We start from the raw sequence: 12,195 nt of genomic DNA, 5'->3' as shown, positions 1-12,195 counted from the left end.
AAAAAAACCCCCACCAACAAACAAAAAACCAACAAGTTTGCATTTTGCTATCTACCACCTATGTTTTTGAGGGCCTGCACAAAGTCACATTTTTTCTCTGAGTTGCCGTTTGTGTTATTTTCACCATCTCAGTTTTGTTTATGATCATAACTGGAAAAGGCCATTACAGGTTAATCATCAGCACTTCTCTAGACCTTGGAGTCCCCAGAAACCTGGCATGCTGCCTGACACACTCAGGGTTGGTTTAGAGATGACCTTTTTGAACTGACCATCATGCTGTTTATCCAACAGGAAAAAAACAAGCCCTAAAATTTCGTTTCCCCTCAATTTAGTTTGAACTTACTAAGCACACAGGTTATGATCATGTTTTGAGTATTATCCTCCAACCTTAAAAGTTATCTGGTGTCAGTTAAGAGCATCTTTGACCTTTCATCCAATTCCAAAGGTGTTTTTCATAGTGTTCATCATAGTTGGGCTACATGAGGTAAGTACACCTTGTGTCAGCTGCCACTTCTAAAAAGTCTAATAAAATAATTGCCAAATAACCTGTCTAGAAATCCTACATTCATTAAAACAGCAGGATAATCCTCACTGAAAAATAATAGATGGGAAGACCCTTAAAGTAATCCTGCATCTCATTTAAATACATCAGACAGATACTAAAGATACTCAGATAATTTTCAGATTTTTACCACCGAATGCAACTATTTCTTTGGTGTCATGAGAAAGTTTGCAAGCCTTCCTGAATTGGATGGGAAGTTTGTGATAAGGAAAGATCTGAATGTTGTTGCTGGGTATGTGGGCTGAAATAAGCAGAGAGATTGCTAAGATAGCGTTGAGAGGAGTCTGGAACAGAAGTGACTGGATTTCCTGCAGCAGAAATTCGGTGTGATCATTGTGCCACAGCTACTACGGAAGAGAAGAAAGAAAAGAAAAGAAATAATGCTTTGTCAATCACACATCTACCTAGCATCTTTTTTTAAAAAACAGAAAAGCACTTTGGTAGGTACAAAACATGATGTCTTTATCAAATATTTTGCTCCTTGCTCTGACAGCACGAGAAAGCAAAAGTAGCAATCATCCATATGCCTCATAAAAAAACTTTTACTCTCTTGAATGCAGCTCTACCAACCCACCAAAGCCACAAATGAGAACAAAGATGCTAGCAAACTCTTAAAGTGTTGACCAAATGAGAACAAAAAAACCCCAGAAACAACCCAACCCTCCCAAAATATGTGAAACTTAAAAACTGCAGATAAGGTGAGTTCTTTCTTAATAATGAGATTTTATTATCCAAGGATGGGAAGCCCAACATATCACAAGGCAGCCATATGGTAAGGGAGGGTAGTTTAGCCCTGATTCTGTTTTGCTAAGGGTGCTCTGAGAAGATTCTAACTCCTGCCTCCAACATTACTGACACTGGGCTGGCTTAAAGTGCTCACATGGTGGTAGTAGTTATGATAAAGCACAAATTACCCCCAAAGAGATTTTTCAGTTTTTTGCAGAACTGGAGATGTTTTAGCACAGTTATTTATGCTACCATGACACTAACCTTACAGCTGACAAAACTTGGACTGAAAAGTCATTGGATTTGCTTTTAATCTGCTAGGAAAAAGGAAAGATGTTTCTAATAACAAACAGGAAGCCATTCTGGACTGCATGTTCATTTCTCCTTTAATAGCATCAAAACTTTTTTTTTTTTTAAAGTCAAGGACACTTTCATCGGGAGAAAATGGACTGGAATCATGAACTGATGTCATTTTAGGGCATGTACCAGCGAGCAAGATGCAGAGGTTATACACTGGTATATTAAGTGGATGCAAATCAGGTGGCTGTTAGATTAAAAACCAGTTAATAAACTACAACACTCCTGTAAGACTTTGGAAATACTGTAGGGATTTTTTTAAGCATTTTTCAACTTCATGGAAAAAATTGTCACCAAACGGTACTGCATGTTTTCAAAGGGAAAGAGATTGAATCCATAAACGTGTCCACGTGGATGAATCTGAAAAATAAAAAAGAAAAGAGGATTTTATTCATTAAAAGAGGATCTTTAAATTAATTGATTCAGTAAGAGTGTTTTAGAATGCAGGGAGACAAGACCACACTGCTTGTGTTGGATCCAGAGTTGATTAATGTACTGTTATTGCAATACCCATATGCTTATTCAGCCACTCAACTACAGGTTTACTCAAGATATTTTAAGCTTAAAAGTCCTCTGCCACGTAAATCACATTGTATGTTTGTATAATATTTACCAAGATAATGCCTTGAGTAGGTGAGACAAAAAGCAGTCTCCTCTCTTCCATCTCCTCCTTTGTGGTTAGAAGGATTTTCCTGAGCCACTCTGTCCCCAGGCAGCATGATCAGCTGCCCTCAGCCCCAACATGGCAACAAACTGCTTCTACAAGATGATCAAGTTCTAGAATATGCTGGATTCTTAATCCAATTTTAAATTATTTCTTAACATTAGTTCTAGATTGAAGATATTTGTGTAAATTTAAGCTTCCCTGACCTATTTTAAAACATTTTAAATAATCCTAATTCTTCGTAGTTACATCAAATTCATAAGTATAGATAAAAGCAAAATAGATAAAGCAAAAAATAGATAAAAGCAAATAGATAAAAGCAAAATAAGAAAATCTTGGGGGGGGGAGAAAGAAGCTAGTGTGTAGGACAAATAGTAGGAGAGATTTATGGTTAACAAAACAAATGTGCTGAGCCTGGCCTTTCAAAATCTTCACCAGCAATGAGATTAGACTTGCCAGACTAGTAATGATACCTGACAAAGGCAAACATTAGACATGGCCATCCCACATGTTAGAGAAGAAGAAAGATTTCATTCTCATTTTAGCATAACCAATAGGTTAATAAGAGAGTGATCTTATCTATCAAAAGACAGAAGAAAGAAACAATTTTTATCTCTATTTTCAGAGGAAAATGAGAAAATGAGAAGAGACTTACATGAACTGACCTTAATTCAGAAAGAAAGAGAGTTCATGGCAGACATAACATTATGGAGATAAGCTGAGATAAGGAGGTTTGGGAGCCAGAGGGATTCAGAGGTTTAGTTCACTTATATCACTAGGGGCATAAATACATATGCAGTTGGAGAGTGGGGGAAAATCATATCCCTACAGTTTTGTACATGCTTTATTCCACTGCTCTGACAGATTTAACTGCATTTGACAGTGTTCAAGATAGTGGGTTCCTACCTTTTTTCTTGTAAACAAATGGGCGAGTAGAGGGGAATGGCTTGAGACAGCATGAGAGAAAAACCATGAACACCATGACCCTTTTTAGAGGACGAGGAAGGTGAGAAGAGTGAGAGTAAATGACCAGCTCGTTCCTTTCATAGAGAGAAAAATCTGTATGTATATATCTACTCTACATATATTTGTATATACATTAATTATTCATTAGCATGAACACTCCAGTTTGGGGGAAAGATTTGCAGATCACATTCTCACTACATGCAGAGCTCCTCAGCACTTAGTGATTCCTAGTTAAGTTTTGTGTATACCATGTCAGTAAATATTTGAATTAACTGTTGTGTAGAAAAGAGCAATTAGAGGTTGCACAAAGATCACTTACGAGAAAAGATTGAAAGACCTGAGGCAATTATTAGGGTACACAAGCACAGATCCAAGAGAGACACTCTAACAAAACACACAAAAGATTGCTGCAAGAGGAAGGTTAGAATATTCTGATGTCTCCAGAAAGCAAAACAAGTAATGGTCTTAAAATGACACAGGTACCTTTAGATTAGAGAGTGGAAAATATTTTCCAAGGATAAGGTTCCAAAGCACTGACCTAGGAATGGTTATTAGCATTCAGGCCTACAAACATGGCCATACAAACACAGTTTCTTCCAAGAAAAGAGATGTTTGATATTTTCGTTTTTCCTTTCTCCTGTGGACATTTTGGGGAAAGATAAAAATTGACTAGGAAATGTAATATTTCTATCAGGCCAATTATCCAGGTGGAGATCTGCCAGGGAAGGAGGAGCTGAGATTTACTTTATGAGACTTCATTTTCTTTCTGTTAAAAAAAAAAAAAAAAAAAAAAGCAGGAGCACAAAAGCCTGCTACGAGGTATAAGACACTGATTTCTGCATAAGTGCAGAAGCAATGTGCACAGCAATGACTCTCAGTGGAGGGATAAAGATGTGATTGAAATGCACCTGGTAATTATATTTATGTTTGGAATATAAATTTTGTGCAAATAATTCTGGGCACATACTTCTGCCCTGATCAGTGTCAAAAGCAGGGGAATAGGAACACCTACAGAAACATATACTGAAGAAGACAGAGTTTAGAGACATCATGATTTAGGATGTGCTTACACATACCAGTTTAATATTTGTGTCTGGACAAGTTTGAATAGGATTACCAAACAGTTGAAGTGCAAGACGGTCTCGTCACTACATACACAGAAAACAGGATCAGCCTCAAACCAGGCAATGCTTCCTTTAATGTACACTTGTACAGAGAGCTGAGAAAAAGCTGATCAGAAAAGCTAAATGCACTACACTTAGGGCTCAGTTTCTATCCCATTGAAAACATGAAAATTACTTCTGTCCTTGTGCTACTCTGTGTGAGTACCCTTGTGCCTCTTTTCTGCAGATGATACCTTTGCACCTTTGTAGCCAAGTGGTGAGGGAGTTGTATGGAAAACACAAAGGTTTGAAGTAGAATAAAGAAGGCGTGAGGTGATAGCTTCAAATAAATGTATGACCAGGAAATTCAAGGCAGGACAAAGTGTACTAGATAAAGCAATCAGGGAGAAGAAAAAAGGTGAAGTCTAAAGGTTAAAAGACTACAAACATGTCTTCACAGACAGTGGCTTCTAAATAACCCATGTGACTAAGCAATGGGTAATGTATTGTTAAAATTATGGAATAAGGTAATGGCCAGCAGTATCCTTAATGAGGTTATTTATTGCAAATCTAGTTCATCAGGATTTTCATACCTATAAAATATCCACTGGAAACAAATGTGTATTATGAAGTGTATACACCCAGAATAGGATCCTCTGAACTTAATTTCCCTTCTTTCTTTATCTCAGTCAATCGTGGGAATCACTATATCTGGCTGACATACTTCCTAAACCTCACTGAATGCACTCCCATGGTAAGGATTTTTTTCCTGACCACAATACATGTCTAAATAGCGATATATTAGCGTTATCTTGTGGATATCTGCACAAAGATTACAGTCTAATTACCCATTGCCATGGTCAGGAAGAATCCTTTTTTCTCTTTCTGTTGAGTAAAATAGACTCCTCCTGCTATTATACCCAGGCTTGCCCAGTCAATCTGCACACTTACAGCTCCAGAAGTAATTTGTGTAATTCACAGTTAAGCCAGAAAATTGCCACACTGGCCTAGGAACCAGCACACACATCACCAGCTGCGTTTGCCTTTCATGCTGGCAGCCTGTTGAATTCTGTGTCAGGCTTGGATCTGTTATGCTCCTTATCAAGACTTCTCATAGCCCTTAGAGGCAATTTCAGCCAAGGTGTTTAGGAAGATCTTGGGCAGTTTTATTGCATTGGAGTTGTTGATTTTTCACCCACAGGATCAAGAATGTGTATGCAGAAGATAACAGTTTTTCAGAGAAAAAGACCAAGAGACATTCTGCATGCAAACTGAGGTACCTTCAGGATAGATGAGACCTTTTGTACTTATCTTCTGCAGTTCTGCTTCCATAAAGGGGAAAAAAATATCAGTGAGAGAAAGAAAAAGGAGAAAAACCTTCAATATCAAATTAGAAATTGTGACAGAAGTCAGATATAATAGAGGTGAGCAGCAAAAATGTCAAATTGCCTTATATATTTTTGTTGAAAAAATGCCTGTTTGCAAATTTTTCCACACAAATGTTTTGCCTTATCAAGCTTCAATATGTATCAAAAAAAGAAAGACAAATGCCACTAGTTTTTCATTCTTTACATCAAATTGCATCCCCGTGGTAGAGGTAAACCTTTACCCCTTTGGAGAATTATTTGTAGTATCTTGAGCTCTTTTCAACAAACAACGCATGAAAGTGCATGAAGAAAGGCATCTGGCTGAATGCAAATAAACACCCAAATCCTCAAATATCATTTTACTCACCAGACTTTGTATTGTCAAATTTGGTCTTTTTTAAAAGTCACTAAGCACTTTTGGTCTCCTAACTTTGATAGTTCTGGCAGCATTTAGTAGGGCTGGCTTTATTTCCCAATAGAAAAATAATATTCTATCTCCACCACTTTTCCATGGGAAAAGGAAATAAGGTGAGAGCATTGTAGAAAAATGTTTCATTGTGATTTATTACAAGAAAGGAAAGAAATAGGATAAATGAAAGGAAAGGAGATTAATAATAACAGAAAACTTGAAAGAATGTATGTGTGTGCATCATGCAGTTGACTTATAGTGTGCAAGAAGAAATACAAGCACGGGCTAACTTTGTGTATTTCATTTTGGTGCAAAAGTAAGGATGCAACTGTGGAGATGGAGCAACCTTTCCAGGGTATAATGAACAGTAGTCTAATTGTAAGTATCCCAGCTGTGACTTAACTATGTGTTCTAGCCTGGGTCCATTGTATTGCACCCCTGAACATAGTGTATACTCATATATCCACAATTACATTAATTATAGTTAGGAATTTCCTATTTTTAAAAGTTCCCTACAAACTCCTGTTGGCTTACCCTCATGTTTTCCATGCTAGGTGTTTATGGAACATTTGCTTTCCAATAATTCTCAGTTTATAAATTCTTCAACCATATTGAGGAAAGGTGTGTGTCTCTAAAGGTGTGTCTCTAGAGGTGTGTCTTCTCTAGCTGAGATGATCCTGTACCCGTGTGATTTGGAAAATTCTACTAATTATTAAAAATAATAATAATAATTGAAGGCCTTTTAAATGCAAAGAAAACCACCTCTGGCTCTGGAAGTTCGTGAGTCAAAATCCCAGGGACCATGTCTCTGAGAAGTACCTCTCCTGTCCTGTTCCATACCTTCCCTCATCACCTGCAGCTGGCCACTTCCAGAGGGGGATTTGTGCTTTGACTGGCACAGCTTCACTAATACAACCAAGAGGCATTGTTATGTTCAAATCATGGTCATGACTTTTTTTCTGTGTTTGTGAGAAGCCAGTCACATCTACACAAGTTACATCCCTTCAAAACCCAGAAGTATGTTGAAGCTGGTGATTAAAATTCTCTAGCAAGAGCATCAGCACTGAGCGTGATCTGTACCCAATGTTCACGCTTTCTGACCAGACCTGCTTTGCTCTGCTCATGCATGGCAAATCATTTCCTCTTTAGTTCCTCCTGGCTGTACCTCAGTCCCCCACCTGGAATGTGAAGATAATAACACTGATTGCCCCACAGGCTGTGTGTGAACCACAGATCATGGACTGATGTGACAGCCTGAGTGAATGCAGCCTTACTTGGGAGTGTCAGTGCGGTCATGCAAGGCAGGTAAAGGGAGAGGTAAGGTGCCTTCATTTACCACAGAGTACATTTGGGGACATGGGCAGACAGACTGCAGGGAACTGGAACTTTTCGCCTTAACTTTTCCTCCAGTAACCGATTTCTCTGCCCATACTCAGTCATGCAAAATCACAGACAACAGTCATACAAACTTAGAGGGCAAGTTCAGACCTTTCTATTCCATGATGCATTTAAATGATGAATGGCATAAGGCTGCATACTGAATGTTGAGAATGAAATAAAAGTTTAAATGGCAACTCATCCACTGACCATCACATTTTTTTTCAGCCCTTGATATGTGGTATATTTTCAATATACTGCATGAAGCAAAGACTTTAGTTCAGATTTGTAGTTTTCTAGTAGTGTAACATGACACATGAAAAAAAAGGGTGAATTAAGATGATATGACCAACCTTTATATTTCGTTGCTATATATTTTGCAATTTGTATGTTTATCAGCACATTTTAATATAGAAAATAGCTACCAAAGCCCTATTTCAATATACTTAGAAAAGTGAATCATTAACTTTCTAAGTAAATGTTGTATGACTATGTATCTCTTTTGCCTCTCTACTTAACAATTTCCCTTCATGAACAGTGAAAAACCCGGGAATCTGCTCAAAGGGGGAAATGGTAATCTTTTTAAAGAAAATAATTCTGTCAAATGCAAAAATCAAAACTAAAGCCCCCATCATTTTCTTGCTATGAATTTTGAGGAAGTGATTTAATCATGCTGTGATATTGTGGCCATTTTCTACCTTTGTTATTCCAATCTTCTTACAATAAGATCTATAATAGTAAAAATTGTGTGAAATTTATTTCTAAAAATTACTTTCTGCTTTATATATGAATAGAGATCTGGAGGCTTTGTACAGAGGCACAAATGTACACATTGTGTAATTTTCCATCTGCAGCTAGCTGTGAATCTCTTACTTTTCATTCTTGCAGACAGAGAAGTTCAGCCTTTCAAACTCTGCAGCAGCCCCTGCATTGTATCAGATCAGAGCCTGGACTCTGGGGACAGCACCTGTAAACTGAAAAGGCACCTGTAAAGTTTTCAGTGGTAATTAATGAAGCTGTATGTCCCTTGTGAGAGAATTAAATATTCTGTCAATTAAATTAAATATTAAATACACTCAGCCTAGCAGCCACAGGGTGCTTGGAAGCAGCTGCTGATAGAGCAGACATAAAAAACATTATAAATAGGGCAGTGAAACAAGTTCTCTTTCCTTCCTCTTTCTTCCCTGTCACTCTGCAAATCCTTGCAACCTGAGAACATCAGTTATTGGACTAAAATTGAAGACCTCAAAGAAGCACCAAGGAAAGAGATGTTCCAACTGTAGATTTCTCTAAATAATGCATGTTTTAAAATATTAAACTTCCTGCATAGTTTTTTTTTTCTAATTTTGCAAATGGAAATATGTTTTTTACATTCTCAGGAACTGTAAAAATATAAATTAAACTAACTTAATAGTGTTGATGTAAACTTCATGTCTCTCAAAGATGAGGCAATTGCAAAGATCACACATGATATTCAGAGACAAAACTATGGGTAAAATTTTTGAAGGGTTGCTACATTTTATCAGAACAGTCAGAGAAATGTGTTTTCCAGGTTACACATAATGTATGATTGCTTTTATGGCATTCATATATTCAGCACTACAATATATCCAGAACTTACAGGATTGTGTTACATTTTAAATATTGTATGAAGACAAGATATTCTACCTCTTAGATTTTTTCTTTTTAACTTCTGTGGATCTTGTAGTCATCTTTTCTTAGTGTCTGAGAACATGATATATTCACAATGATTAAAATGGTGATTATGTGCAGCTGAGTCACCTGATGCAGAAGTTGAAGGTTGGGAATTCATTTTATTTATTATTTCCAATGTGTTGCTTAATCTGTCATGAGGCAGGATGGGTTTTTTATTAACTCATGCCAGTACTAGCACCATCAGAATGTTCTGATTTGGCAGCAGGGGTGATGTCTCCTCGATGGGTTAAAGTCCTACTGAGGACCAATGATAACTGTTAATTCATATCTGTAGAGAAACAGTTTGGAGCCTTTGTCCTACAGAGAAGCTCTCCATGATCTTCCCAAACCTTGTGGGTTCCCCATCTGTAGAAATAGGACTACCATGATAAAATATAAGAAAACTTCTTTAAACCAGAGGAGTAGGATTCCTGTGAATTTTTCCAGAAAATACTTGCAAGGTGTTATCTGACAAAATGACATCTAGAGCTCTGGGGAAATGTGTGTAACCCACCAACAATGTATTCAGCATTATAATCAGAAACTCGGGAGGAGAACAGGTCCTCAGCAGAGGAGGATATGAAGGGGCAGGATCTGTAAGTGCTGTCTTCATTCACATTCTTGCTGTGATCTCAGACATGAGTAGGAGTTCTCCATGAGGAAAGCATAGTGGTTAGTTTCTATGTGTTGATACAGAAGATGGTTTAGGAAACAAGTAAAGGGGGACGATGGAAGAAAGATCAAACAAAACCAAACCTAATATGTACATTTTAACAGCTAACCTTACTAAGAATAAGTATTTACCTATAACAGCCATAAAGCCTGAAAGACTTCAAGTACTGCAGGTTTGGGACACTGAATCACAGATGATGAGAAAGAAAGAAGTCACAGTTGCAAACATGGGGACATCCACAATGCAGGACTCCCTCTAAAGAGTTTGATAGAGAATATAAATCATAAAATGTACATGGACAAGATTGTGAGAGGTATCTTGAGATCTCACATATAAATCTGGAATCAACCAAAAGGTTTTGACTTGGAACAGCAACAGAAAATTGATGAAAATACTGTCTCTAAGTCAGAGTAGACTTACTTGTTAAGAACAAGTAAATGTGAAGTTTGATTTGTTGTAGTTTACATTTTCTTGTAGGACTGGGGCAATTGTGGAAGAAGATCCTTTCTTATTCTTTTGTATGTGACACGAGCTGTATTCTTGAAACTGCCTCTTCCAATTCTGCCTTAGCTGACCTGTCAGATAAAAAGTTGCTAAATAGCGTTTCACAAAAAAAGTTTTGTTTTTTTCTTCTTCTTTTCTCACCATCATGTGCTCAATATGCAAAAGAAATGTCTGGGGCTCCACTTCCCCTTTCAGCTAAGGAGTACAGTAACTTTGAGACAGATGAAACAACATCAAAGGAGAAGTGTTTTTTTCTTCCACTCTACTATAAAATCTGTGTTGAAATTAGCTAAAAATTAACCTGCTGTTTACTTCATCCCTATATATACAAAGCCATACTGTCTCGTCCTTATCTATTAGAAAATCCAGAATCCTTCCTTCCTCTTGAACGTTCCTTTTATATAATTAATTATAGTAAATATTTGTAGTATCACACACTGTTGGAGCAGTACTTTGTTCCTTGCAGAACATTAGTAGTTTTCACTTAAGAAAACTAATTTTAAAATCCTATTTTTAGGCAAAGTCTATTTTTAGATGCAAAACTTGCCCAATAATGTAAACAAAAAACCCAAAACAGATCAAAACAGAGTGCTGAGCACGTGCTTAATGCCAAACCCCTCAGTTTCAGTATGTGCAAGTACCTTTTTTCCATGCAAACCTCTAAACTGTGGGGCTTTGAAAAAAGAAAATGGGTCACTTGAATTCCTTATCAGGGAAAGTCCTCAAAAAATCCCTTGAGTTTTTGTAGAAGAGAAACTGAAGACTGAAAAAATTGGGCTATGAAGTTTAGATTGTTTCTCTAGTGGTCCCAGAATATTCCCTTATAAGGGAGTCCCTACCGATGGGTGAAGTCCTTGTGTGAACCTCATCCGAGACCAAGTTGCTTCTAAGACTAGTCACAGTACCTCATATGAACTTACCCTGAAAAAAAAGTTAAGACCACCTCAGTATATTTACATGTTACCCAAGCAGGGGTCACCTTTGCTTGCACAGCACCTTTCAAGTGTTTTCAGCACAAACAAGGTGACATTTGTGTTCTCATACAGGACAAAAGTATGGGAAGGATTATTGCAACAGAGTGAGCTTGGACTTCTGAGAAAAGTTTTGTGAATCCAGGAGGAAAAAAAGGACACCTTTAGTTATATTTTATTTGTTGTGCTGGGGTGTGTGCTTGTGTGTTTATGTCTGGGGGATTGCATGTTCCTTGGTATCTTACAGCCACCCTCAAGGATCAAATCATTCCATTAACATGTTCTCCAAGTCGTGGAGAGTAAAAAATAAATGCTCTGTGTAGTGTCTTCTGGTTGAAATGCCTTTAATTTATTGACAGTGTCAAATCCAAGATGGGGGTTTTTTTGTTTCTTTGGGGTTTTGTTTTTTGTTGGCTTTGGGTGGTTTTATTTTGTTTTGTTTTGTTTTTTTTCCCAGTGGGCAAGTACTCAAGTTGTACCTTGGAAGGTTTAGATTGGATGTTTGGGAAAAATTTTTTTACAGGCACCAGAACAGGCTGTCTAGGGAAGCATCTCTCCACCATACCTGAAAGGATTTAGAAAATCTGTGGATGTGGTGTTTAGGGACACGTTTTAGGGGTGAATTTAGCAGCGCTAGGCTATGGGTTGGACTTGACTATCTTAAAGGTCTTTTCCAACCAAAAAACTTCTGATTCTGTGACCTGGGGAAGAGATACGAGAAGAAAAACTTTCCCGGACAGCACACTCCGACCAAGTCACCCACCCCTCATTTCTGGGCAGAGGCAGCCAAGACAGCTCCTGCCAGCTCCAGCAGCCACGTT

The 12,195-nt window shown here is 37.6% G+C and overlaps 1 long non-coding RNA gene across 2 annotated transcripts; it reads left to right on the top strand.

Annotated features, from left to right (window-relative positions):
* The first annotated feature begins 4,146 nt into the window (after window positions 1–4,146).
* On the top strand, window positions 4,147–9,303 carry LOC139797011 (uncharacterized). Of its 2 annotated transcripts, XR_011726243.1 has the most exons (4): window positions 4,147–5,132; window positions 6,472–6,532; window positions 7,304–7,459; window positions 8,420–9,303. It is a non-coding gene; the product is annotated as an uncharacterized lncRNA (long non-coding RNA). The 2 variants fall into 2 exon arrangements; XR_011726242.1 differs by lacking the exon at window positions 4,147–5,132 and having other exon boundaries at window positions 6,297–6,532.
* Window positions 9,304–12,195: the final 2,892 nt, after the last annotated feature.

Source organism: Heliangelus exortis, chromosome 5, assembly GCF_036169615.1.
Source record: "Heliangelus exortis chromosome 5, bHelExo1.hap1, whole genome shotgun sequence".
Classification (NCBI taxonomy): domain Eukaryota; kingdom Metazoa; phylum Chordata; class Aves; order Apodiformes; family Trochilidae; genus Heliangelus; species Heliangelus exortis.
Note: the sequence above shows the minus strand (reverse complement) of the source record. Positions and strands in the feature narration are given on the sequence as shown.